Below are 26,102 nucleotides of genomic sequence, written 5' to 3'. Positions count from 1 at the left end.
GTGAGTCTCCAGCTTCAGAGAATTTTGCAATTCTTTCCAGGGGCAGAAGAGAACTGGAAGGAAAGACGACCAAAGGAGGAATTGGCTTTGGGGGTGACCAGTGAGATGTACCTGCTGGAGCGCGTGCTGCGAGTGGGTGCTGCTATGGTGACCAGTGAGCTGAGATAAGGCGGGGCTTTACCTAGCAGAGACTTGTAGATAACCTGTAGCCAGTGGGTTTGGCGACGAGTATGAAGCGAGGGCCAACCAACGAGAGCGTACAGGTCGCAATAGTGGGTAGTGTATGGGGCTTTGGTGACAAAACGGATGGCACTGTGATAGACTGCATCCAGTTTGTTGAGTAGAGTGTTGGAGGCTATTTTATAGATGATATCACCGAAGTCGAGGATCTGTAGGATGGTCAGTTTTACGGGGGTGTTTGGCAGCATGAGTGAAGGATGCTTTGTTGCGATATAGGAAGCCGATTCCAGATTTAATTTTGGATTGGAGATGCTTAATGTGAGTCTGGAAGGAGAGTTTACAGTCTAACCAGACACCCAGGTATTCGTAGTTGTCCACGTATTCTAATTCAGAGCCGTCCAGAGTAGTGATGCTAGACGGGGGAGCAGGTGCGGGCAGCGACCGATTGAAAAGCATGCATTTAGTTTTACTTGCGTTTAAGAGCAGTTGGAGGCCACGGAAGGAGAGTTGTATGGCATTGAAGCTTGTCTGGAGGTTAGTTAACACAGTGTCCAAGGAGGGGCCAGAAGTATACAGAAAGGTGTCATCTGCATAGAGGTGGATCAGAGAATCACCAGCAGCAAGAGCAACATCGTTAATGTATACAGAAAAGAGAGTCGGCCCGAGAATTGAACCCCGTGGCACACCCATAGAGACTGTCAGAGGTTCAGACAACAGGCCCTCCGATTTGACACACTGAACTTTATCAGAGAAGTAGTTGGTAAACCAGGCGAGGCAATCATTTGAGAAACCAAGGCTGTCGAGTCTGCCAATAAGAATGTTGTGATTGACAGAGTCGAAAGTCTTGGCCAGGTCGATGAATACGGCTGCACAGTAATGTCTCTTATCGATGGCCGTTATGATGTTGTTTAGAACCTTGAGCGTGGCTGAGGTGCACCCATGACAAGTTCTGAAACCAGATTGCATAGCGGAGAAGGTATGGTGGGATTCGAAATGGTCAGTAATCTGTTTGTTAACTTGGCTTTCGAAGACCTTAGAAAGACAGGGTAGGACAGATATAAGTCTGTAGCAGTTTGGGTCTAGAGTGTCACCCCCTTTGAAGAGGGGGATGACCGCGGCAGCTTTCCAATCTTTGGGAATCTCAGACGATACGAAAGAGAGGTTGAACAGGCTAGTAATAGGGGTTGCAACAATTTCGGCAGATAATTTTAGAAAGAGAGGGTCCAGATTGTCTAGCCCGGCTGATTTGTTGGGGTCCAGATTTTGCAGCTCTTTCAGAACATCGGCTATCTGGATTTGGGTAAAGGAGAAATGATGAGGGCTTTGGCGGGTTGCTGTGGAGGGTGCCGGGCAGTTGACCGGGATAGGGGTAGCCATGTGGAAAGCATGGCCAGCCGTAGAGAAATGCTTATTGAAATTCTCAATTTTATAGTGGATTTATCGGTGGTGACAACGTTTCCTAGTCTCAGAGCAGTGGGCAGCTGGGAGGAGGTGCTCTTATTCTCCATGGTCTTTACAGTGTCCCAGAACTTTTTTGAGTTAGTACTACAGGATGCAATTTCTGTTTGAAAAAGCTTGCCTTAGCTTTTCTAACTGCCTGTTTATATTTGTTCCTAACTTCCCTGAAAAGTTGCATATCATGGGGGCAATTCGATGCTAATGCAGAACGCCACAGGATGTTTTTGTGCTGGTCAAGGTCAGACAGGTCTGGCGTGAACCAATGACTATATCGATTCCTAGTTCTATATTTTTTGAGAGGGGCATGCTTATTTAAGATGGTGAGGAAGGCACATTTAAAGAATAGCCAGGCATCTTCTACTGACGGGATGAGGTCAATGTCATTCCAGGATACCCTGGCCAGGTCGATTAGAAAGGCCTGCTCGCAGAAGTGTTTCAGGGAGCGTTTGACAGTGTTGAGTGGTGGTCGTTTGGTCGCAGACCCATTACGGATGCAGGCAATGAGGCAGTGATCGCTGAGATCTTGATTGAAAACAGCAGAGGTGTATTTGGAGGGCAAATTAGTTAGGATGACACCTATGAGTGTGCCTGTGTTTACTAATTTGGGGTTGTACCTAGTAGGTTCATTGATAATTTGTGTGAGATTGAGGGCATCAAGCTTAGTTTGTAGGATGGCCGGGGTGACATGTCCCCGTTTAGGTCACCTAGTAGAACGAGCTCAGAAGATAGATGGGGGGCAATCAGTTCACATATAGTATCGAGGGGCAATCAGTTCACATATAGTATCGAGGGCACAGCTGGGGGCAGAGGGAGGTCTATAGCAAGCGGCAACAGTGAGAGACTTGTTTCTGGAAAGGTGCATTTTTAGAAGTAGACGATCAAATTGTTTGGGTACAGACAGCCTGCAGAGTTCTGTATTACTTTCTATCTTTGCAGTAGATTGCAACACCGCCCCCTTTGGCAGTTCTATCTTGGCGGAAAACGTTATAGTTAGCAAAAAGCCAGGATTCAGACACGACTAAGACATCTGGGTTGGCAGAGTGGGCAAAAGCAGTGAGTAAAACAAACTTAGGGAGTAGGCTTCTAATGTTAACATGCATGAAACCAAGGCTTTTACGTTTACAGAAGTCAACAAATGAAAGCACCTGGGGGGTGGGAGTGGAGCTAGGCACTGCAGGACCTGGATTATCCTCCACATCACCAGAGGAACAGAGGAGAAGTAGGATAAGGGTATGGCTAAAGACTATACGAACTGGCCGTCTAGCACGTTCAGAACAGAGAGTAAAAGGAGCAGGTTTCTGGGCACAATAGCATAGATTCAAGGCATAGTGTACAGACAAAGGTAAGGTAGGATATGAGTACATTGGAGTTAAACCTAGGCATTGAGTAATGAAGGGAGAGATATAGTCTCCAGAGATGTTTAAACAAGGTGATGTCATCGCATATGTAGGAGGTGGAACAACATGGTTGGTTAAGGCATATTGAGCAGGGCTAGAGGCTCTACAGTTAAATAAGACAGTAATCACTAACCAGGACAGTAATGGACAAGGCATACTGATATTAGAGAGAGGCATGCGTAGCCAAGTGAAAATATGGGTCCAGTGAGTGGTTGGGCTGGCTGGGGACACGGCGATTCAGACAGTTAGCAGGCTAACAAGCTAAACAAGCTAGCAGCTAGTAGACCAGGGAATGCTAGCAGTTAGCAGACCGGGTTAGCAAGCAAGCAGTTAGCAAGGGCTAGCAGTTAGCAGACCGGGCAGGGAAGCTAGCAGTTAGCAGACCAGGGCTTGGCAGTTTAGCAGATAGCAGGGGCTAGAAAGTTAGCCTTTTGGGGGGGGGGGTAAGTCTGTTTTTGCCTCTTCGTGCGGTGACGTCGATAGACCAGTCATGGAATTAGTAGGGTTCCAAGTAGCTCTAGGTAGCTAACGGGCCTGAATATCTTACTCTGTGGTTCCACGTCGGTTGAGAGTCCTGCGGTTGCCCTTCAACCCAACATCCTGGAGGTATACCAAGATCTTTGGGAGGTTTTTTCCAACACCCGTGCCACCTGTCTCCCTCCTCATCGCCCCTGGGACTGTGCCATTGCGTGGCTGCACATACCCTTTGTTGGTGGCCGAAACCAAGGCTATGGAGGAGGACATCCCGGAGGCTCTCCAGCAGGGTTTCATTTGCATGTCCATCTCCTCTGCATCGGCAGGCTTCTTCTTCATGGTCAACAAGGACGGAGGATTGCGCCTGTGCATCGATTACAGAAATCTGAATTCATCATCACAAAGTATTGCTACCATCTCCCGTTGGTTCCGGCCACTATTGAACAGCCCTGCAGGGCCCAGTTTTTCACCAAGTTGGAGCGCCTACAATTTGATCCACATCTGGGAAGGGAATGAATGGAAGATGAACTTCAGCACATTGTCTGGTCACTAAGAGTGCTTGGCGATTCCTGTTCGATTAGCCAATGCTCAGTCACTGTTCCAGGCATTCGTCAATGAGGTGTTCCAGTACATGCTTGGACACCAGGTGGCCATGTATATCGATAACATCCTGGTCCACTAAGCTACCTTGGAGGAGCACATTGCTCACGTCTGAGTAGTCCTGTGGACACCTCCTGGCAAACCACCCGTACGTTAAGGCAGAGAAGTGCCAATTCCATCAAGAGGAAGTCTCCTTTTTTGGTTACCAGATTTGCATGCAAGGAGTCATGATGGATGAAAGGAAGGTGGATGTTGTCAGGTCATGGTCAGTCCCAACCACCATAAAGCAGTTAAAGATTTTTGGGATTTGCCAACTTCTACAGCCAATTCATTAAGAACTTTACCTTGATCACCTCTCCTCTCACTTTTCTCCTGAAGGGTGGTTTCCTGAAGTTCAGATGGAATTCTCCAGCTGACGAAGCCTTCCGCCTACTGAAGGGTCATTTCACCTCCATCATGCTGCTTGAACACCAGATCTTTTGCTGCCCTTTGTGGTGGAGGTGGACGCTTCAGAAGTAGGTGTGGTGGCTGTCCTGTCCCATCGTCTAGGTAATCCACAGAAATTGTGTGCTTATTACTCAAAAAAGCTGTCTCCTGTAGAGAGGAACTATGATTTTGGCGATCGGGAGCTCCTGGTGGTGAAGTTGGCATTAGAGGAGTGGAGACACTGGCTGGAGGGCGCCCAGAACCCATTTCTCATCCTCACCAACCATCAGAACCTGGAGTACATACGGACAGCGAGGCGACTGAACCATCACCAAGCCAGGTGGGCCCTTTTCTCCACCAGATTGGATTTCATCCTGACAATGCCAAAACTCCCGCTATGCCTGCCCTGTAAGAAGCTGAGTCCACGGTTTGTGGGGCCGTTCAAGGTCCTTTGTAGGGTCAACGAGGTAACTTACAGATTGCAACTCCCCACTACCAGATCTCTTCATGTTTCCGGCCTCAGTCCGGTGGTTCCTGGTCCCTGGCTGATGCCATCCCCCACGACACCCCTCCACTTCCCATGGACATTGAGGGGAGCCCCGCCTAAGCCGTCAGATTAGTCATTGACTCCCAACGTTGTGGGGGTCAGCTCCAGTACCTGGTGGACTGGGAGAGATACAGTCCAGAGCAGCAGTGTTGGGTTCCGGTGGACAACATTCCAGATCCCAACATCATCTGAGATTTCCACCTTTGTCGTCCGGACCAGCCCACTCCTGGCTCTCGGGGCAGTCCTTCTGGCCGGTGTCGTCCTGCGGCAGGAGCCACGAGTTGGGTGGTGGGGGTACTGTCACGTCCACTCCAGCGCACAATGTCACCGGTCTACTAACCACCGGTCCTGGCAACCCATCTTCATGCACACCTGACAACCATCATTACGCACACCTGTGTCTCATCAGTCACAGCTAGACTTCCTTACACCCTTGATTACTTACAATTTATATAGCACTCTTTTGTTATCAGTCACCAGGTAGTATTTTTTATGATTCTATGTAAGATGTATCTCTTGCGATACGCTCCATGTTCATTATTATTTATCTCACTAACTGCACCTGCTCCCTGACTCCGCATTAGACAACCCATTCATTCTGCAGACATCTTTGAATCTTAATTTGAACCATCATTTTGTTACCAAAACTTGCAACTGCACAATTCTTCCAGTAAATGTGTTTTTGTGAAATTTTCTGTGTAAATTGTTCAAAGTAATCGTTGTGCATATACTGTAGTTGCATGGTTTATTAAACTTTGAAATCAATGGTTTTTGTTTAAAATACATTGTAAAATGTAAAATCTGAAATCTGAGCTTAATTCTGTTACGTGGAATTGCACTTTCATGGAAGATGTTTTCATGGTAAGGTGACATCTCAACATGTTACTACTGTATATCTAACCTGCTTCGCAAAAGATACCCACACTGGATAAACAAAAAATGACATCCACAGCAATAGGTGTCTCTGTAGTAGTGAAGTTGAGTGAATCAGAATAGGATATCAGTCAGACGAATACAACAAAGTGTGAGACATCCTTAAGCCGTGGGAAGGAAGGAGCTGCTGCTATTTTTAGTCTTTTAGGATGAATCATTTCTCACCCTGTGATCCTCTGATTGTTTGGTGAGAAATTATAGATGGCCACAGGAACACTTCCTGTAGCCTATCACACGCTCTGCCTGGAGTTAGCTGGCCTAACTCACAAAGAGCAACACACACGTACGCACACACAGACAAACACACGTGCACACTCACACAATATATGTATGAGAACAAATTTGGTTTACACAGACACCCACATACAGTACAGTAGTCAACACAAACACAAGATCACACACAAGGGAGTCAAATAACTCTAGGAAATCTGACAGAAGCAGTGAATCTTTCTTCGTCATGAATAATTAAAGTCCATCGTCCACCATTAATTCCATATCACTCGAGTCACTGGAAGAATGTCATGACGCTTTCCTGCTCTATTAATAGCTTGGAGAAATTGATTGGTAAACATATAGGTTGTATTTACAATGGAATGGTGTTTGTTCTTCACTGGTTGCCCTTTTCTTGTGGCAACAGGTCACCAATCTTGCTGCAGTGATGGCACACTGTGGTATTTCACCCAACAGATATATTGTTTTCGAATACTTTGTGGGTCTGTGTAATCTGAGGGAAATATGTGTCTCTAATATGGTCATACATTTGGACGGAGGTTAGGATGTGGGCAGTGTGCACATAGCCGGTCTTCTCTTGAGAGCCAGGTCTGCCTTCGGTGGCCTTTCTCAATAGCAAGGCTATGCTCACTGAGTCCGTACATAGTCAAAGATTTCCTTAAATTTGGGTCAGTCACAGTGGTCAATTATTTTGCAACTGTGTACTCTCTGTTAAGGGCCAAATAGCATTCTAGTTTGTTCAGTTTTTTGTAAAATTCTTTCCAATATGTTAAGCAATTTTCTTTTTGTTTTCTCATGATTTGGTTGGGTCTAATTGTGTTGCTGTCCTGGGGCTCTGTGGGGTCTGTTTGTCTTTGTGAATAGAGCCCCCAGCTTGCTTAAGGGGCTCTTCTCCAGGTTAATTTCTCTGTAGGTGATGGCTTTGTTATGGAAGGTTTGGGAATTGTTTATTTTTAGGTGGTTGTAGAATTTAACGGCTATTTTCTGGATTTTGATCATTATTGGGTATCAGCCTAATTCCTCTCTGCATGCATTATTTGATGTTTTATGTTGTACACAGAGGATATTTTTGCAGAATTCTGCATGCAGTCTAAATTTGGTGTTCCATTTTGTGAATTTGTTGTTGGTGAGCGGACCCCAGACCACACAACTATAAAGGGCAATGGGTTCTATAACTGATTCAAGTATTTTTAGCCAGATCCTAATGTCTAATTTGTTCCTTTTGATGGCATAGAAGGCTCTTCTTGCCTTGTCTCTCAGATCGTTCACAGCTTTGTGGATATTACCTGTGGTGCTGATGCTTAGGCAGAGGTATGTAGAGTTTTTTTGTGTGCTTTTGGGAATCAGTGTCTAGATAGAATTTGCATTTGTGGAACACCATTTAAAAAAATAATACTGCCAGGGCCTTAGTGCTGCTGTATGCCCTCCTTGGTTGAGGACAGAAGCACCAAATCATCAGCAAACTGTAGACATTTGACTTCAGATTCTAGTAGGGTGTGGCTGGATAGAATAGAGCACCAAACTGCATTTGTCTTAAAAAACAGTATCTGGTATCAGAATGAATGGTTCACTATTATGATGATGTATGACTTTAAACAGACCATTGTGGTCATAGGTGTAGACTCTGTAGTAACTCAAAACAAAACCAATGGAACATCTTAAAACCATCCAATCGCTAGGTGTAAAATCACCTTGTAGAAAAATGACCACTACATTAGCAGAAGCATACAATACAAAGGTAAGGAGATACATATCTGTGGTTGTTTGGGAGGAGCTGCACATTGATATAAAGTGTACCATAGTGAAAACAATGGCTGCCAACCCCAGTGCACTCTACCACCCACTCTTACTGTGGGGTTACCAATCACACTGTCACTGAAACCACAATGAGGTTGTTTAGTCCATTTGTCCTGTCAATGACATCATTGTTATTGTGTTTAGTGTGTGTAGGTGTGTGTTTTGTTCACATATTTAGGGTTGAATACCGCTTCAAAACACATACATGACAAACATGTTGTGTGCATAAATACAGACAGAGCATATGCACACACACACACACACACACACACACACAAACACACACACACACATTACTCAGCACCTGTCATCGCGCCATTACAATGAACAAACACATATTTGCCCCGTTTCCTTAAAGCCATTGCTTCAACATTATAATTCTCGCACCAAATGCCATGTTTGTTAGCACATGCGTTAGCCTGTGGCTACATGAGGGAAAATATTTACCGAGTGACTGTGAAAAGCAGGTTAACAGAAGCTGGGGCCCAGCCATCCGTTACAGGGCTGAATGGCCATAATTAGCATGAGGCTCTCCGGCAGCATCCTTCAGTGCAGCGACACATACACAATGGCGAGTGCCACGCTTCTCCCTGCCGTTCCCCCAGAAAAGCCCTTTGTCCCCGCAGCATCTGGATCTGACCTCCATGCATTCTGGGGCTGGTGACCCCCCTCTCCTATCTTATCCACCTCTACTCAAAAGGTACCTGCTAAAAGGGATCCTTTGGAATGTCCTTACCCCATTGAAGTTTAAATAAAAAATGGTTTAGGTAAGGGTTAAGGGTAGGGGTTAAGGTAAGGGTTGGAGTTTAACGTCCCAAGGATTCTGGATAGCACTGACCCTCTGCCTCCACAGCAACCCCCCTATCTCTATATTCTTCCCTTTTTACAATCCCACACACCTCCCCCAGCCCTCCCTCTCTTTCAGCTACAGAGTGCAGCAGTCTCTGGCTCCTTGAAAAGAAGGTCTGTGTACTATTGGGCCCTTACACAAAGCCAGCGGGGTGAATTAAAAAATGAAAGAGGAAAAAAGCTCCGTGGCTACATCTGTCCCTCTGGGTTGGAAGTGCCTGGCCCAGTGTGCCTGCCTTGCCCTCCCCTTCCTTCACCTCATCCCCACCCCCAACCTCCAACCCCACCTACCCCGAATCCCTTAACCTATATATACACACAATCAACCATAATAACATTCTGCCATGCATCTCCTTCCTTGCTTCTCTGCATACATCACAGGCTTCACCAAACAGATGATAGATGGCAACAACGAAGGAGACTGAGAGGAGAAGGAGAAATAAGGAGTGCTGCCACTTGCCTGGATGTGGAGAGCCGAAGCCAGTGAATCAAGCCATAATCCTGTCTTTGTGTAAGCGGCAACCAGAAAAATGTGTCTCAATGATTTCCAGAGCTCGGCAGTGGAGTGGAAACGAGAAAGCGAGAGAGTGAGGGTGAGCAAGAGGGAGGAAGGCAGAGAGTGAGTGAGGGAGAGCAAGCTAGAGAGAGAGCAGCAGCAGAAACGGAGACAGCAGGAGCGTGCGACAGATGGAGAGGGGCAGGAGCCACCTTCAAGCCACAGGGACGCTGACAGAGAGAGGGAGCAGAGAGAGAAATCAGGTGGGGGGTTGGTCAATTGGTTTGCTGCGTGGCTCTACCACTGGGATAATGCTGAGATAACCCTCATGTCAGAGCAGAGAAGCAGCTATAGACGTGAGAGGGAGGTGAATCCCGTGAGAGAGAGAGAGAGAGAGAGAGAGAGAGAGAGAGAGAGAGAGAGAGAGAGAGAGAGAGAGACTTCTCTGTCAGTTGTGACATTTGGGGCACATGATAACAATGGCCATTTGTAGCAACAGGGCTCGGGAGGAAAGAGGGGAAGGAGGGGTAGTTATGGAAGGGGTGGGAGTTCACATGGCGAGTGTTCTCTTCCTAGAAACACAAAACAACACTCAAGCCTCTGGCGGAGAAACAGGCACCTGTTCGAGTCTGGCATAGGGAGACAAGCAGGGGGCAGAGACAGAAACACATGTGCAGGGATAGGTGAAGGAGGAGGGAGACAAAGGGAAAAGAGGACAAAGGAGGAGTGTGGGTTCATTTTATTTCACTGCTTTGGCAGTTGAAGATTTGTCTTGTCATGGCATAGAAACATTTGAATTGAATTCAGTGGCATGGAACCGGGAGAAAGAAGGAGAGAGAGCCCAAGAGAAAAGACAAAAAGATGGACATACTGTACATGATTAGGATTGCACAATTCTGTAAAATTCCCTCCTGATTCCGGGAATCTTCCAACTGGTATTTCTGAAAAACCTACGAATTTTGAAAGTTACCAGAATTTTGCAATCCTGGACAAGATGTATCTCATGATGTATTTTTTCATTCACAGTTAAAACTCCCTGCACTTGTTTTGGAGTCCATCTGGTTTTTCTTTACACTGTGACGTGTACAGACGATGACGACGTACGATAACTCACCAAATACTGTGGATTTTTCCACTATCCAGATGTTTAACATTCAGGCAAACCATTTTTGTCTCCCTCTATTTGAACTGTCCCCTCTTCACATTACTCTGCCCAGGGTTCCCCACTGAAATATAGGTGCATGTATTAAGGAAAGGACAATTGCATGCGTGTATATCCACCGTCAAGGTTTCAAACGTTTTATGCTCCTGCCGGGACAGTATGGATGGATCCTTTGGGAATCCCTGCTCTTTCTGTCTTCTGAGGCTGGTCATTTCCTCATCTCCCCGTTGGGCTCTTTTCTAAAGCTCAACATGTTCATCACATAATCAGGCAGCAAATCTATTTTCAATATATCAGAACACCATAATCCCAGTCAGGCCACCGGGCGAGCAGCTCAAGGAGGATTTACCAGTCACATGGCCCAGGCAGAGAGAGAGGAATGGGCGAACGAGAGACAAAAAAAAGAAAACGAGGGGAAGGGAAAAAAATGGAGAAAATATTAATCTAGCACCAGAATTACGGTTAAGCAGAGCTGCACACACAATCACACACACACACATATCCTACAATGACACATGCGAGCACACACACACACAAACACAAACACCCACGGTGTATTTGTGACCAACTTCTGTCAGGCCCTCGACAAGGTACTGTACACTGTGGTTGATTACAAAGGCTTCACTGATTCAGAGGAAGGTTCGGGCCTACAGACCACTCAACAAGCTACACACAGCCATTTTGGATCTTAAACTCCACTTTCAAAAACACTTTATAGTTAACTAGGCAAGTCAGTTAAGAACATTCTTATTTTACAATGACGGCCATCCCCGGCCAAACCCTCACCTAACCCGGATGACACTGGGCCAATTGTGTGCCACCTTATGGGACTCCCAATCACAGCCGGTTGTGATACAGGCCGAGATCAAACCAGGGTCTGTAGTAACGCCTCTAGCATTGAGATGCAGTGCCTTAGACCGCTGCGCCACTCGGGAGCCACTTATTAAAATGTATCAGAGAATACAAGGAGTAAACTCTCAAATAGTGTTGCGCTGCAGAAGTGTACCATGGCAGCACAGATCCAATCCAACAGACAGTGGGCTGACCTCACAGTATCACAGTTGTCAGCTCTGGCATCCACCCGGATCATTGGCCCACCACACCACACATTCTGTACTGTAGCTATGTGAAACAGCTGGGAGGGCAGCATTCCCATGTTGGGATAACAAGTAGCTCCCTACCTGAAAAAAAGACTACAGTTTACCATAGAATACTATAGTAATTACTATAGAATTCCATAGAATCGTAGTATACAATACTCCACACTGAAGTATCCTTCGAATGTGAAGTGCCTGTTCCTGGAGTGCTGCAGGTACAGGATTTTGGGCCAATGAGGCACCACACCTGACCAACTGAGATAATTGATCAGTTCAGTGATTGCCTCAATTCAACACACCTGGTCTTCCAGGGCAGTAAAATCAAAAACATGAAGTGCCTACGGTACTCCAGGACCAGGGTTGCCAACCCCTGGTATAGTGCTTACTATAGAATTCGGTAGTATACTGTCCAATACTATCCGTTCAGACTCCAGTCCTAACTACCTACAGGTTATGGAACATTGGCTTAATATTTGTGTAACACCTTGATCTGTTTCACCTGTCTTTTTGCTTGTTTCCACCCCTCTCCAAGTGTCGCCCATCTTCCTCATTATCATCAGTGTATTTACACCTGTGTTCTCTGTTTGTCTGCTGCCAGTTCATCTTGTCAGGTCTTACTAGTGTATTTTCCCATATCCCTGCTTTCTCAAGCTCTGACCTCTTCTGTAAGAGCCTAACTCTGACCCATTTACGAATCTCTGCCAGTCCTGAGCCCCAGAGCCTGCCTGCTGTTCTGTACCTTATCAACCCTGCCATGGATTACGGACCTCTGCCTGCCATTGACCTGTCTTTTGCTGCCCCCTGTTTGGGTCAATACCCATCTGTGACTCTAGCTGTCTGAATCTGGGACTTATCCTGAGTTCTGATAATTTGTTCAGTATGTGTCCTCAAGGACAAAGCCCCCAATTCAATGTCAAATATAATAAAACAAAAACACTATAGTAAATACCACAGTAATGTCTGCAAAAACGCTACATTAATTACTATAGTTTAACTAAAGTAATATAAAAAAACACTACAATGAATACTATAGTATCTAAATACAGTATTTAAACCATAATACTGGCATTCCAAAAAACAAAAAAATATTTTATTAGATTACATCTGAATGGCTTGTTTGTGCCAATAGGTTCCACTTAAACTTTATGGGTGGACCAAGAGGATGCAGAGGAGGTGGAGAAGGAATAGGAGTAGGAGGAGACTCAGAATGAGGAGGAGGTGGAGGAGGAATACGAGGAGACTCAGAGAGAATGCAGAGGAGGTGTAAAAGGAATAGGAGTAGGAGGAGACGCAGAAAGAATGAGGAGTAGAAGGAGAAGGAATAGGAGTAGGAGGAGACTCAAGAGAGAATGCAGAGGAGGCGGAGTAGGAGGAGACTCAGAGAGAAGGCAGAGGAGGTGGAGGTAGAATAGGAGTAGGGGGAGACTCAGCGAGAATGCGAAGGAGGTGGAATAGGAGTATGAGGAGACTCAGAGAGAATGAGGAGGAGGAGGTGGAGGAGGAATAGGAGTAGGAGGAGACTATGAGATAATGCGGGGGAGGAAGAGGTGGAGGAGAAATAGGAGTAGGAGGAGACTCAGGGAGAATGCAGAGGAGGTGGAGAAGGAATAGGAGTAGGAGGAGACTCAAGAGAGAAAGCGAAGGAGAAGGAGGAGGAATAGGAGTATGAGTAAACTCAGAGAGGATGCGGAGGAGGAGGAGGAATAGGAGTATGAGGAGACTCAGAGAGGATGCGGAGTAGGTGGAGAAGGAATAGGAGTATGAGGTGACTCAGAGAGGATGAGGAGGAGGTGGAGGAAGAAGAGGAGTAGGAGGAGACTCAGAGAGAATGCGGAGGAGGTAGAGGTGGAGGAGAAATAGGAGTAGGAGGAGACTCAGGGAGAATGCAGAGGAGGTGGAGGAGGAATAGGAGTAGACTCAGAGAGAATGCGGAGGAGGTGGAGAAGGAATAAGAGTAGGAGGAGACTCAGGAGGAATGCAGAGGAGGAATAGGAGTAGGAGGCGACTTGGTGGAGAATGCAGAGGAGGTGGAGGAGGTGTAGGAGAAGACTCAGAGAGGATGCGGAGTAGGTGGAGAAGGAATAGGAGTAGGAGGCGAATCAGAGAGGCTGAGGAGGAGGTGGAATAGGAGTAGGAGGAGACTCAGAGAGAATGAGGAGGAGGAGGTGGAGGAGGGATAGGAGTAGGAGGAGACTGAGGAGGAATAGGAGTAGGAGGCGACTCAGAGAGAATGCGGAGGAGGTAGAGGTGGAGGAGAAATAGGAGTAGGAGGAGACTCATGGAGAATGCGGAGGAGGTGGAGTAGGGGGAGGCTCAGAGAGAATGTGGAGGAGGAGGTGGAGGAATTGGAGTTGGAGGAGAAGCAGAAAGAAGGAGAATGAGGTGGAGAAGGAATAGGAGGAGGAGACTCAAGAGAGAATGCAGAGGTGGAGGAGACCTAGAGAGAATGCGGAGGAGGTGGAGAAGGAATAGGAGAAGGAGGAGACTCAGAGAGGATGCGGAGGAGGTGGAGGAGGAAATTGATTTGGAGGTGACTCAAAGAGAATGCTGAGGAAGGGGAGGAATAGGAGTAGGAGGAGACTCAGAGAGATTGCGGAGGAGGTGGAGGAATAGGAGTAGGAGGAGACTCAGAGAGAATGCGGAGGTGGTGGAGGTGGAGGAGGAATAGGAGGAGACTCAGAGAGAATGCAGAGGAGGTGGAGGAGGAAATGGAGTAGGGGGAGACTCAAAAAGAATGCGGAGAAGGTTGAGGGGAATAGGAGTAGGAGGAGACAGAGAATGAGGAGGTGGAAGAGGAATATGAGTAGGTGTAGACTCAGAGAATGCAGTGGAGGTGGAGGAACAGGAGTAGGCGGAGACTCAGGGAGAATGCGGAGGAGGTGGAGGAGGAATAGGAGAAGGAGGAGACTCAGAGAGGATGCGCAGGAGTTGGAGGAGGAATAGGAGAAGGAGGAGACTCAGAGAGAATGCGGAAGAGGTGGAGAAGGAATATGAGTAGGAGTAGACTCCAAGAGAATTGGGGAGGAGGTGGAGGCGGAATAGGAGTAGGAGGTGACTCAGAGAGATTGCGGAGGAGGTGGAGAAGGAATAGGACAAGGAGGAGACTCAGAGAGAATTCGGAGGAGGTGGAGGAATAGGAGTAGGAGAAGACTCGGAGAGAATGAGGAGGTGGAAGAGGAAGAGGAATATGAGTAGGAGTAGACTCAGAGAGAATGCGGAGGAGGTGGAGGAATAGGATTAGGAGGAGACTCCGAGAGATTGCGGAGGAGGTGGAGAAGGAATATGGGTAGGAGGAAACTCAGGGAGAATGAGGAGGTGGAGGAGGAATATGAGTAGGAGTAGACAGAGAGAATGCGGAGGAGGTGGAGGAGGAATAGGAGGAGGTGGAGGAATAGGAGTAGGAGGTGACTCAGAGAGAATGCGGAGGAGGAATAGGAGGAGGTGGAGGAAAAGGAGTAGGAGGTGACTCAGAGAGAATGCGGAGGAGGTGGAGGAGGAATAGGAGGAGGTGGAGGAATAGGAGTAGGAGGTGACTCAGAGAGAATGCGGAGGAGGAATAGGAGGAGGTGGAGGAAAAGGAGTAGGAGGTGACTCAGAGAGAATGCGGAGGAGGTGGAGGAGTAATAGGAGGAGGTGGAGGAATAGGAGTTAATCGGAGACTCAGAGAGATTGAGGAGGAGGTGGAGGAATAGGAGGAGACTCATAGAGAATGCAGGAGGTGGAGGAATAGGAGTAGGAGGTGACTCAGAGAGAATGCGGAGGAGGTGGAGGAGGAAATGGAGTAGGAGGAGACTCAAAGAGAATGCGGAGGAGGTGGAGGAGGAAATGGATTAGGAGGAGACTCCGAGAGATTGCGGAGGAGGTGGAGAAGGAATAGGGGTAGGAGGAAACTCAGGGAGAATGAGGAGTTGGACGAGGAATATGAGTAGGAGTAGACACAGAGAGAATGCGGAGGAGGTGGAGGAGGAATAGGAGGAGGTGGAGGATGAATAGGAGTAGGAGGTGACAGAGAGAATGCGGAGGAGGAGTAATAGGAGGAGGTGGAGGAATAGGAGTAGGAGGAGACTTAGAGAGAATGCGGAGGAGGTGGAGGAGGAGGTTGTGGAGGAGGAGGTGGAGGAATAGGAGTAGGAGGAGACTCAGGGAGAATGAGGAGGTGGAAGAGGAATATGAGTAGGAGTAGACTCAGAGAGAATGCAGAGGAGGTGGAGGAATAGGAGTAGGAGGAGACTCAGAGAGAATGCGGAGGAGGTGGAGGAGGAAATGGATTAGGAGGAGACAAAGTGAATGCGGAGGAGGTGGAGGAGGAAATGGATTAGGAGGAGACTCAAAGAGAATGCGGAGGAGGGGGAGGAGGAGGAGACTCAGAGAGAATGCAGAGGAGGTGGAGGAATATGAATAGGAGGAGACTCAGGGAGAATGAGGAGGTGGAGGAGGTGGAGAAAGAATAGGAGTAGGAGGAGACTCAGAGATAATGCGGAGGTGGTGGAGGTGGAGGAGGAATAGGAGTAGGAGGAGACTCAGAGAGAATTTGGAGGAGGTGGAGGAATAGGAGTAGGAGGAGACTCAGGGAGAATGAGGAGGTGGAGGAGGAATAGGAGGAGGTGGAGGATGAATAGGAGTAGGAGGTGACTCAGAGAGAATGCGGAGGAGGTGGAGGAGTAATAGGAGGAGGTGGAGGAATAGGAGTAGGAGGAGACTCAGAGAGAATGCAGGAGGTGGAGGAATAGGAGTGGGAGGAGACTCAGAGAATGCGGAGGAGTTGGAGGAGGAATAAGAAAAGGAGGAGACTCCGAGAGATTGCGGAGGAGGTGGAGAAGGAATAGGGGTAGGAGGAAACTCAGGGAGAATGAGGAGGTGGACGAGGAATATGAGTAGGAGTAGACACAGAGAGAATGAGGAGGTGGAGGAGGAATAGGAGGAGGTGGAAGAATAGGAGTAGGAGGTGACTCAGAGAGAATGCGGAGGAGGTGGAGGAGGAATAGGAGGAGGATGAATAGGAGTAGGAGGTGACAGAGAGAATGCGGAGGAGGTGGAGGAGTAATAGGAGGAGGTGGAGGAATAGGAGTAGGAGGAGACTCAGGGAGAAAGATGAGGTGGAGGAGGAATATGAGTAGGAGACTCAGCGAGATTGCAGAGGAGGTGGAGAAGGAATAGGGGTAGTAGGAGACTCAGAGAGGATGAGGAGGAGGTGGAGGAGGTGGAGGAATAGGAGTAGGAGGTGACTCAGAGAGAATATGGAGGAGTTGAAGGAGGAATAAGAATAGAGGAGACTCAGAGAGAATGCGGAAGAGGTGTAGGAGGAAATGGAGTAGGAGGAGACTCAAAGAGAATGCGGAGGAGGTGGAGGAGGAGGAGACTCAGGGAGAATGAGGAGGTGGAGGTGGAATATGAGTAGGAGTAGACTCCAAGAGAATTGTGGAGGAGGAGGAATAGGAGTAGGAGGAGACTCAGAGAGAATGTGGAGGAGGTGGAGGAGGAAATGGATTAGGAGGAGACAAAGCGAATGCGGAGGAGGTGGAGGAGGAATTGGAGTAGGAGGTGACTCAGAGAGAATGAGGAGGATGAAGAGGAATATGAGTAGGAGTAGACTCAGAGAGAATGCGGAGGAGGTGGAGGAGGAATAGGAGGAGGTGAAGAAATAGGAGTAGGAGGAAACTCAGGGAGAATGCAGAGGAGGTGGAGGAATAGGAGTAGGAGGAGACTCAGAGAAAATGCAGAAGAGGTGAAGAAATAGGAGTAGGAGGAAACTCAGGGAGAATGAGGAGGTGGAGGAGGAATATGAGTAAGAGGAGACTCAGCGAGAATGCGGAGGAGTTGGAGGAGGAATAAGAATAGGAGGAGACTCCGAGAGATTGCGGAGGAGGTGGAGAAGGAATAGGAGTAGGAGGAGACTCAGAGAGTATGCGGAGGAGGTGGAGAAGGAATAGGGGTAGGAGGAGACTCAGAGATAATGCGGTGGTGGTGGAGGTGGAATAGGAGTAGGAGGTGACTCAGAGAGTATTGCGGAGGAGGTGGAGGAATAGGAGGAGACTCCGAGAGATTGCGGAGGAGGTGGAGAAGGAATAGGGGTAGGATGAGACTCAGAGAGAATGCGGAGGAGGTGGAGGAGGAATATGAGTAGGAGACTCAGAGAGAATGCGGAGGAGGAATAGGAGTAGGAGGAGACTCAGAGAATGCGGAGGAGTTGGAGGAGGAATAAGAAAAGGAGGAGAGTCCAAGAGATTGCGGAGGAGGTGGAGAAGGAATAGGGGTAGGAGGAAACTCAGCGAGGATGGGGAGGAGGTGGAGGAGGAATATGAGTAGGAGGAGACTCAGGGAGAATGAGGAGGTGGAGGAGGAATATGAGTAGGAGGAGACTCAGAGAATGCGGAGGAGGTGTAGGAGGAATAGGAGTAGGCTCAGAGAGATTGCGGAGGAGGAATAGGAGTAGGAGGAGACTCAGCGAGAATGCGGAGGAGTTGGATGAGGAATAAGAATAGGAGGAGACTCAGAGAGAATGCAGAGGAGGTGGATGAATAGGAGTAGGAGGAGAATCAGAGAGGATGAGTAGGAGGGTGAAAAGGAATAGCAGTTGGAGGAGACTCAGAGAGGATGCGTAGGAGGTGGAGAAGGAATAGGAGTAGGAGGAGATTCTGAGAGGATGCGGAGGAGGAATAGGAGTAGGAGGAGACTCAGAGAGAATGCATGAGGTGGAGGAATAGGAGTAGGAGGAGACTCAGAGAATGCGGAGGAGTTGGAGGAGGAATAAGAAAAGGAGGAGACTCCGAGAGATTGCGGAGGAGGTGGAGAAGGAATAGGGGTAGGAGGAAACTCAGAGAGGATGGGGAGGAGGTATAGGAGTAGGAGTAGTCTCAGAGAGAATGCGGAGGAGTTGGAGGAGGAATAAGAATAGGAGGAGACTCAGAGAGAATGCAGGAGGTGGAGGAATAGGAGTAGGAGGAGACTCAGAGAGAATGCGGAGGAGGTGGAGAAGGAATAGGGGTAGTAGGAGACTCAGAGATAATGCCATGGTGGTGGAGGTGGAGGAGGAATAGGAGTAGGAGGTGACGCAGAGAGAATGCGGAGGAGTTGGAGGAGGAATGAGAATAGGAGGAGACTCCAAGAGATTGTGGAGGAGGTGGAGAAGGAATAGGGATAGGAGGAGACTCAGAGATAATGCGGAGGAGGTGGAGAAGGAATAGGGGTAGGAGGAGACTCAGAGATAATGCGGTGGTGGTGGAGGTGGAATAGGAGTAGGAGGTGACTCAGGGAGAATGAGGAGGTGGAGGAGGAATATGAGTAGGAGGTGACTCAGAGAGAATGCGGAGGAGTTGGAGGAGGAATGAGAATAGGAGGAGACGCATAGAGGATGAGGAGGAGGTGGAGAAGGAATAGGGTTAGGAGGAAACTTAGAGAGAATGCAGAGGAGGTGGAGGAATAGGAGTATGAGGAGACTCAGCGAGAATGCGGAGGAGTTGGAGGAAGAATAGGAGTAGGGGGAGAAACAGAGAGGATGCAGAGTAGGTGGAGAAGGAATAGGAGTAGGAGGAGACTCAGAGAGAATGAGGAGGAGGTGTAGGAAGAAGAGGAGTAGGAGGAGACTCAGGGAGAATGTGGAGGAGGTGGAGGAGGAATAAGAACAGGAGGAGACTCAGAGAGAATGTGGAGGAAGTGGAGGAATAAATGGAGAATGAGGAGGCTCAAAGAGAATGCGGGGAGGTGGACGAGGAATAGGAGTAGGAGGAGACTCAGAGAGAATGCGGAGGAGGTGGAGGTGGAATAGGAGTAGGAGTAGACTCAGAGAATGCGGAGGAGGTGGAGGAGGAATAGGAGTAGGAGGAGACTCAGAGAGAATGCGGAGGAGGTGGAGAAGGAATAGGGGTAGGAGGAGACTCAGAGATGATGCGGAGGAGTTGGAGAAGGAATAGGAGTTGGAGGAGACTCAGAGAGAATGCGGAGTAGGTGGAGAAGGATAAGGAGTCTCAAAGAGGATATGGAGGAGATGGAGTAGGATTAGGAGTAGGAGGAGACTCAGAGATAATGCGGAGGTGGTGGAGGTGGAGGAGGAATAGGAGTAGGAGGTGACTCAGAGAGAATGCGGAGGAGGTGGAGGAGGAATAGGAGCAAGAGGTGACTCAGAGAGAATGCAGGAGGTGGAGTAATAGGAGGAGGAAGAGGAGTAGGAGGTGACTCAGAGAGAATGCGGAGTAGGTGGAGAAGCATTAGGAGTCTCAGAGAGGATATGGAGGAGGTGGAGTAGGATTAGGAGTAGGAGGAGACTCAGATAATGTGGAGGTGGAGGAGGAATAGGAGTAGGAGGTGACTCAGAGAGAATGCGCAGGAGTTGGATGAGGAAATGGAGTCGGAGGAGACAAAAGGGAATGCGGAGGAGGTGGAGGAGGAATTTTGCAGGAGGAGAGTCAGAGAGATTGCGGAGGAGGTGGAGGAATAGGAGTAGGAGGAGACTCAGTGAGGATGGGGAAGAGGTAGAGGAGGAATAGGAGTAGGAGGAGACTCAGAGAGGATGCGGAGGAGGTGGAGGAGGAATAGGAGTAGGAGGAGACTCGGAGAGGATGAGGAGGAGGGTGAAAAGGAATAGCAGTTGGAGGAGACTCAGAGAAGATGCATAGGAGGTGGAGAAGGAATAGGAGTAGGAGGAGATTCAGAGAGGATGTGGAGGAGGAATAGGAGTAGGAGGAGACTCAGAGAATGCGAAGGAGTTGGAGGAATAGGAGTAGAAGGAGACTCAGAGAGGATTCGGAGTAGGAATGGGAGTAGGAGGAGACTCAGAGAATGCGGAGGAGGTGGAGAAGGACTAGGGGTAGGAGGAGACTCAGAGATAATGTGGTGGTGGTGGAGGTGGAATAGGAGTAGGAGGTGACTCAGATAGAATGCGGAGGAGGTGTAGGAGGAATAGGAGTAGGCTCAGAGAGATTGCGGAGGAGGAATAGGAGTAGGAGGAGACTCAGCGAGAATGCGGAGGAGTTGGAGGAGGAATAAGAAAAGGAGGAGAGTCCGAGAGATTGCGGAGGAGGTGGAGAAGGAATAGGGGTAGGAGGAAACTCAGCGAGGATGGGGAGGAGGTGGAGGAGGAATATGAGTAGGGGGAGACTCAGGGAGAATGAGGAGGTGGAGGAGGAATATGAGTAGGAGGAGACTCAGAGAATGCGGAGGAGGTGTAGGAGGAATAGGAGTAGGCTCAGAGAGATTGCGGAGGAGGAATAGGAGTAGGAGGAGACTCAGCGAGAATGCGGAGGAGTTGGATGAGGAATAAGAATAGGAGGAGACTCAGAGAGAATGCAGGAGGTGGAGGAATAGGAGGAGGAATAGGAGTAGGAGGAGAATCAGAGAGGATGAGGAGGAGGGTGAAAAGGAATAGCAGTTGGAGGAGACTCAGAGAGGATGCGTAGGAGGTGGAGAAGGAATAGGAGTAGGAGGAGATTCTGAGAGGATGCGGAGGAGGAATAGGAGTAGGAGGAGACTCAGAGAGAATGCATGAGGTGGAGGAATAGGAGTAGGAGGAGACTCAGAGAATGCGGAGGAGTTGGAGGAGGAATAAGAAAAGGAGGAGACTCCGAGAGATTGCGGAGGAGGTGGAGAAGGAATAGGGGTAGGAGGAAACTCAGAGAGGATGGGGAGGAGGTATAGGAGTAGGAGGAGTCTCAGAGAGAATGCGGAGGAGTTGGAGGAGGAATAAGAATAGGAGGAGACTCAGAGAGAATGCAGGAGGTGGAGGAATAGGAGTAGGAGGAGACTCAGCAAGAAAGCGGAGGAGATGGAGGAAGAATATGAGTAGGAGGAGACTCAGAGAGAATGTGGAGGAGGTGGAGAAGGAATAGGGGTAGTAGGAGACTCAGAGATAATGCCATGGTGGTGGAGGTGGAGGAGGAATAGGAGTAGGAGGTGACGCAGAGAGAATGCGGAGGAGTTGGAGGAGGAATGAGAATAGGAGGAGACTCCAAGAGATTGCGGAGGAGGTGGAGAAGGAATAGGGTTAGGAGGAGACTCAGAGATAATGCGGAGGAGGTGGAGAAGGAATAGGGGTAGGAGGAGACTCAGAGATAATGCGGTGGTGGTGGAGGTGGAATAGGAGTAGGAGGTGACTCAGGGAGAATGAGGAGGTGGAGGAGGAATATGAGTAGGAGTAGACTCCGAGAGAATTGTGGAGGAGGTGGAGGAGGAATAGGAGCAAGAGGTGACTCAGAGAGAATGCAGGAGGTGGAGTAATAGGAGGAGGAAGAGGAGTAGGAGGTGACTCAGAGAGAATGCGGAGTAGGTGGAGAAGCATTAGGAGTCTCAGAGAGGATATGGAGGAGGTGGAGTAGGATTAGGAGTAGGAGGAGACTCAGATAATGTGGAGGTGGAGGAGGAATAGGAGTAGGAGGTGACTCAGAGAGAATGCGCAGGAGTTGGATGAGGAAATGGAGTCGGAGGAGACAAAAGGGAATGCGGAGGAGGTGGAGGAGGAATTTTGCAGGAGGAGAGTCAGAGAGATTGCGGAGGAGGTGGAGGAATAGGAGTAGGAGGAGACTCAGTGAGGATGGGGAAGAGGTAGAGGAGGAATAGGAGTAGGAGGAGACTCAGAGAGGATGCGGAGGAGGTGGAGGAGGAATAGGAGTAGGAGGAGACTCGGAGAGGATGAGGAGGAGGGTGAAAAGGAATAGCAGTTGGAGGAGACTCAGAGAAGATGCATAGGAGGTGGAGAAGGAATAGGAGTAGGAGGAGATTCAGAGAGGATGCGGAGGAGGAATAGGAGTAGGAGGAGACTCAGAGAATGCGAAGGAGGTGGAGGAATAGGAGTAGAAGGAGACTCAGAGAGGATTCGGAGTAGGAATAGGAGTAGGAGGAGACTCAGAGAATGCGGAGGAGGTGGAGAAGGACTAGGGGTAGGAGGAGACTCAGAGATAATGTGGTGGTGGTGGAGGTGGAATAGGAGTAGGAGGTGACTCAGATAGAATGCGGAGGAGGTGTAGGAGGAATAGGAGTAGGCTCAGAGAGATTGCGGAGGAGGAATAGGAGTAGGAGGAGACTCAGCGAGAATGCGGAGGAGTTGGAGGAGGAATAAGAAAAGGAGGAGAGTCCGAGAGATTGCGGAGGAGGTGGAGAAGGAATAGGGGTAGGAGGAAACTCAGCGAGGATGGGGAGGAGGTGGAGGAGGAATATGAGTAGGAGGAGACTCAGGGAGAATGAGGAGGTGGAGGAGGAATATGAGTAGGAGGAGACTCAGAGAATGCGGAGGAGGTGTAGGAGGAATAGGAGTAGGCTCAGAGAGATTGCGGAGGAGGAATAGGAGTAGGAGGAGACTCAGCGAGAATGCGGAGGAGTTGGATGAGGAATAAGAATAGGAGGAGACTCAGAGAGAATGCAGGAGGTGGAGGAATAGGAGGAGGAATAGGAGTAGGAGGAGACTCAGAGAGAATGCAGAGGAGGTGGATGAATAGGAGTAGGAGGAGAATCAGAGAGGATGAGTAGGAGGTGAAAAGGAATAGCAGTTGGAGGAGACTCAGAGAGGATGCGTAGGAGGTGGAGAAGGAATAGGAGTAGGAGGAGATTCTGAGAGGATGCGGAGGAGGAATAGGAGTAGGAGGAGACTCAGAGAGAATGCATGAGGTGGAGGAATAGGAGTAGGAGGAGACTCAGAGAATGCGGAGGAGTTGGAGGAGGAATAAGAAAAGGAGGAGACTCCGAGAGATTGCAGAGGAGGTGGAGAAGGAATAGTGGTAGGAGGAAACTCAGAGAGGATGGGGAGGAGGTATAGGAGTAGGAGGAGTCTCAGAGAGAATGCAGAGGAGTTGGAGGAGGAATAAGAATAGGAGGAGACTCAGAGAGAATGCAGGAGGTGGAGGAATAGGAGTAGGAGGAGACTCAGCAAGAAAGCGGAGGAGATGGAGGAAGAATATGAGTAGGAGGAGACTCAGAGAGAATGCGGAGGAGGTGGAGAAGGAATAGGGGTAGTAGGAGACTCAGAGATAATGCGGAGGTGGTGGAGGTGGAGGAGGAATATGAGTAGGAGGTGACGCAGAGAGAATGCGGAGGAGTTGGAGGAGGAATATGAGTAGGAGTAGACTCCGAGAGAATTGTGGAGGAGGTGGAGGAGGAATAGGAGCAAGAGGTGACTCAGAGAGAATGCAGGAGGTGGAGTAATAGGAGGAGGAAGAGGAGTAGGAGGTGACTCAGAGAGAATGCGGAGTAGGTGGAGAAGCATTAGGAGTCTCAGAGAGGATATGGAGGAGGTGGAGTAGGATTAGGAGTAGGAGGAGACTCAGATAATGTGGAGGTGGAGGAGGAATAGGAGTAGGAGGTGACTCAGAGAGAATGCGCAGGAGTTGGATGAGGAAATGGAGTCGGAGGAGACAAAAGGGAATGCGGAGGAGGTGGAGGAGGAATTTTGCAGGAGGAGAGTCAGAGAGATTGCGGAGGAGGTGGAGGAATAGGAGGAGACTCAGTGAGGATGGGGAAGAGGTAGAGGAGGAATAGGAGTAGGAGGAGACTCAGAGAGGATGCGGAGGAGGTGGAGGAGGAATAGGAGTAGGAGGAGACTCGGAGAGGATGAGGAGGAGGGTGAAAAGGAATAGCAGTTGGAGGAGACTCAGAGAAGATGCATAGGAGGTGGAGGAGGAATAGGAGTAGGAGGAGACTCAGAGAATGCGAAGGAGGTGGAGGAATAGGAGTAGAAGGAGACTCAGAGAGGATTCGGAGTAGGAATAGGAGTAGGAGGAGACTCAGAGAGAATGCGAAGGAGGTGGAGGAATAGGAGTAGAAGGAGACTCAGAGAGAATGCAGAGGTGGAGGAGGAACAGTAGTAGGAGGAGACTCAGAGAGAATGCAGAGGAGGTGGAGAAGGACTAGGGGTAGGAGGAGACTCAGAGATAATGTGGTGGTGGTGGAGGTGGAATAGGAGTAGGAGGTGACTCAGATAGAATGCGGAGGAGGTGGAGAAGGAATAGGGGTAGGAGGAGACTCAGAGATAATGCGGTGGTGGTGGAGGTGGAATAGGAGTAGGAGGTGACTCAGATAGCATGCGGAGGAGGTGGAGAAGGAATAGGGGTAGGAGGAGACTCAGAGAGATGGCAGAGGAGTTGGAGGAGGAAAAGGAATAGGAGGAGACTCAGAGAGAATGAGGAGGTGGAGGAGGAATATGAGTAGGAGTAGACTCCGATAGAATTGTGGAGGAGGTGGAGGAGGAATAGGAGCAAGAGGTGACTCAGAGAGAATGCAGGAGGTAGAGTAATAGGAGGAGGAAGAGGAGTAGGAGGTGACTCAGAGAGAATGCGGAGGAGTTGGAGGAGGAATAAGAATAGGAGGAGACTCAGAGAGAATGAGGAGGTGGAGGAGGAATATGAGTAGGAGTAGACTCCGAGAGAATTGTGGAGGAGGTGGAGGAGGAATAGGAGCAAGAGGTGACTCAGAGAGAATGCAGGTGGTGGAGTAATAGGAGGAGGAAGAGGAGTAGGAGGTGACTCAGAGAGAATGCGGAGGAGTTGGAGCAGGAATAAGAATAGGAGGAGACTCAGAGAGAATGCGCAAGAGTTGGAGGAGGAAATGGAGTCGGAGGAGACAAAAGGGAATGCGGAGGAGGTGGAGGAGGAATTTTGCAGGAGGAGAGTCAGAGAGATTGCGGAGGAGACTCAGAGAGATTGCGGAGGAGGTGGAGGAATAGGAGTAGGAGGAGACTCAGAGAGAATGCAGAGGAGGTGGATGAATAGGAGTAGGAGGAGACTCAGAGAGGATGGGGAAGAGGTGGAGGAGGAATAGGAGTAGGAGGAGACTCAGAGAGGATGCGGAGGAGGTGGAGGAGGAATAGGAGTAGGAGGAGACTCAGAGAGGATGCGGAGGAGTTGGAGGAGAAATAGGAGTAGGAGGAGACTCGGAGAGGATGAGGAGGAGGGTGAAAAGGAATAACAGTTGGAGGAGACTCAGAGAGGATGCGTAGGAGGTGGAGAAGGAATAGGAGTAGGAGGAGATTCAGAGAGGATGCGGAGGAGGAATAGGAGTAGGAGGAGACTCAGAGAGAATGCAGAGGTGGAGTAGGAATATGAGTAGAAGGAGACTCAGAGATAATGTGGAGGAATCTTATGAGGAAGAAGAGGGAAAGATGAGGTGTGGATGAAAGAGAAGACAAAGGAGAAGGACTATTCTGTGGATGATGAGAAATTTTAGGAGGAGGAAGATGAGGCTGAAGATGATGTACTCACAAGGCACAGCGTGGCGGTAGAGGTTATCTCTGATGGTCTGTTGGAGCTCATGGTCAAGAGAGTATTTCTGAAACTTCAGGCTCAGGTAGTGCTTCAGGTCTTTGTTCAGTTTGTTACCTGCACAGGGAAACCACACAGGAACAGTGGTTACGCCTCATATTTCCTATTACATAATTTGCATAGCAAATGTAAACATACATTTCTTTTGCATGACTGGTCTTTGAGCTGCCTCCTCCTCTGACTATTGTTGTCATGCCATATGTGTAGTTAAATGAGAA

General features: G+C 48.9%; 1 protein-coding gene across 1 annotated transcript in view; it reads right to left on the bottom strand.

Moving 5' to 3' along the window:
• Positions 1-25,902, bottom strand: part of LOC135504696 (membrane-associated guanylate kinase, WW and PDZ domain-containing protein 1-like) — a 125,159-nt gene extending 99,257 nt beyond the window's left edge. Inside the window, exon 1 of the mRNA XM_064923490.1 lies at positions 25,825-25,902. The gene's annotated coding sequence lies outside the window, so the exon portion shown is untranslated. The remainder of the gene's footprint in view (positions 1-25,824) is intronic.
• Positions 25,903-26,102: the final 200 nt, after the last annotated feature.

This window comes from Oncorhynchus masou, chromosome 18 (genome assembly GCF_036934945.1).
Source record: "Oncorhynchus masou masou isolate Uvic2021 chromosome 18, UVic_Omas_1.1, whole genome shotgun sequence".
Lineage (NCBI taxonomy): Eukaryota > Metazoa > Chordata > Actinopteri > Salmoniformes > Salmonidae > Oncorhynchus > Oncorhynchus masou.
Note: the sequence above shows the minus strand (reverse complement) of the source record. Positions and strands in the feature narration are given on the sequence as shown.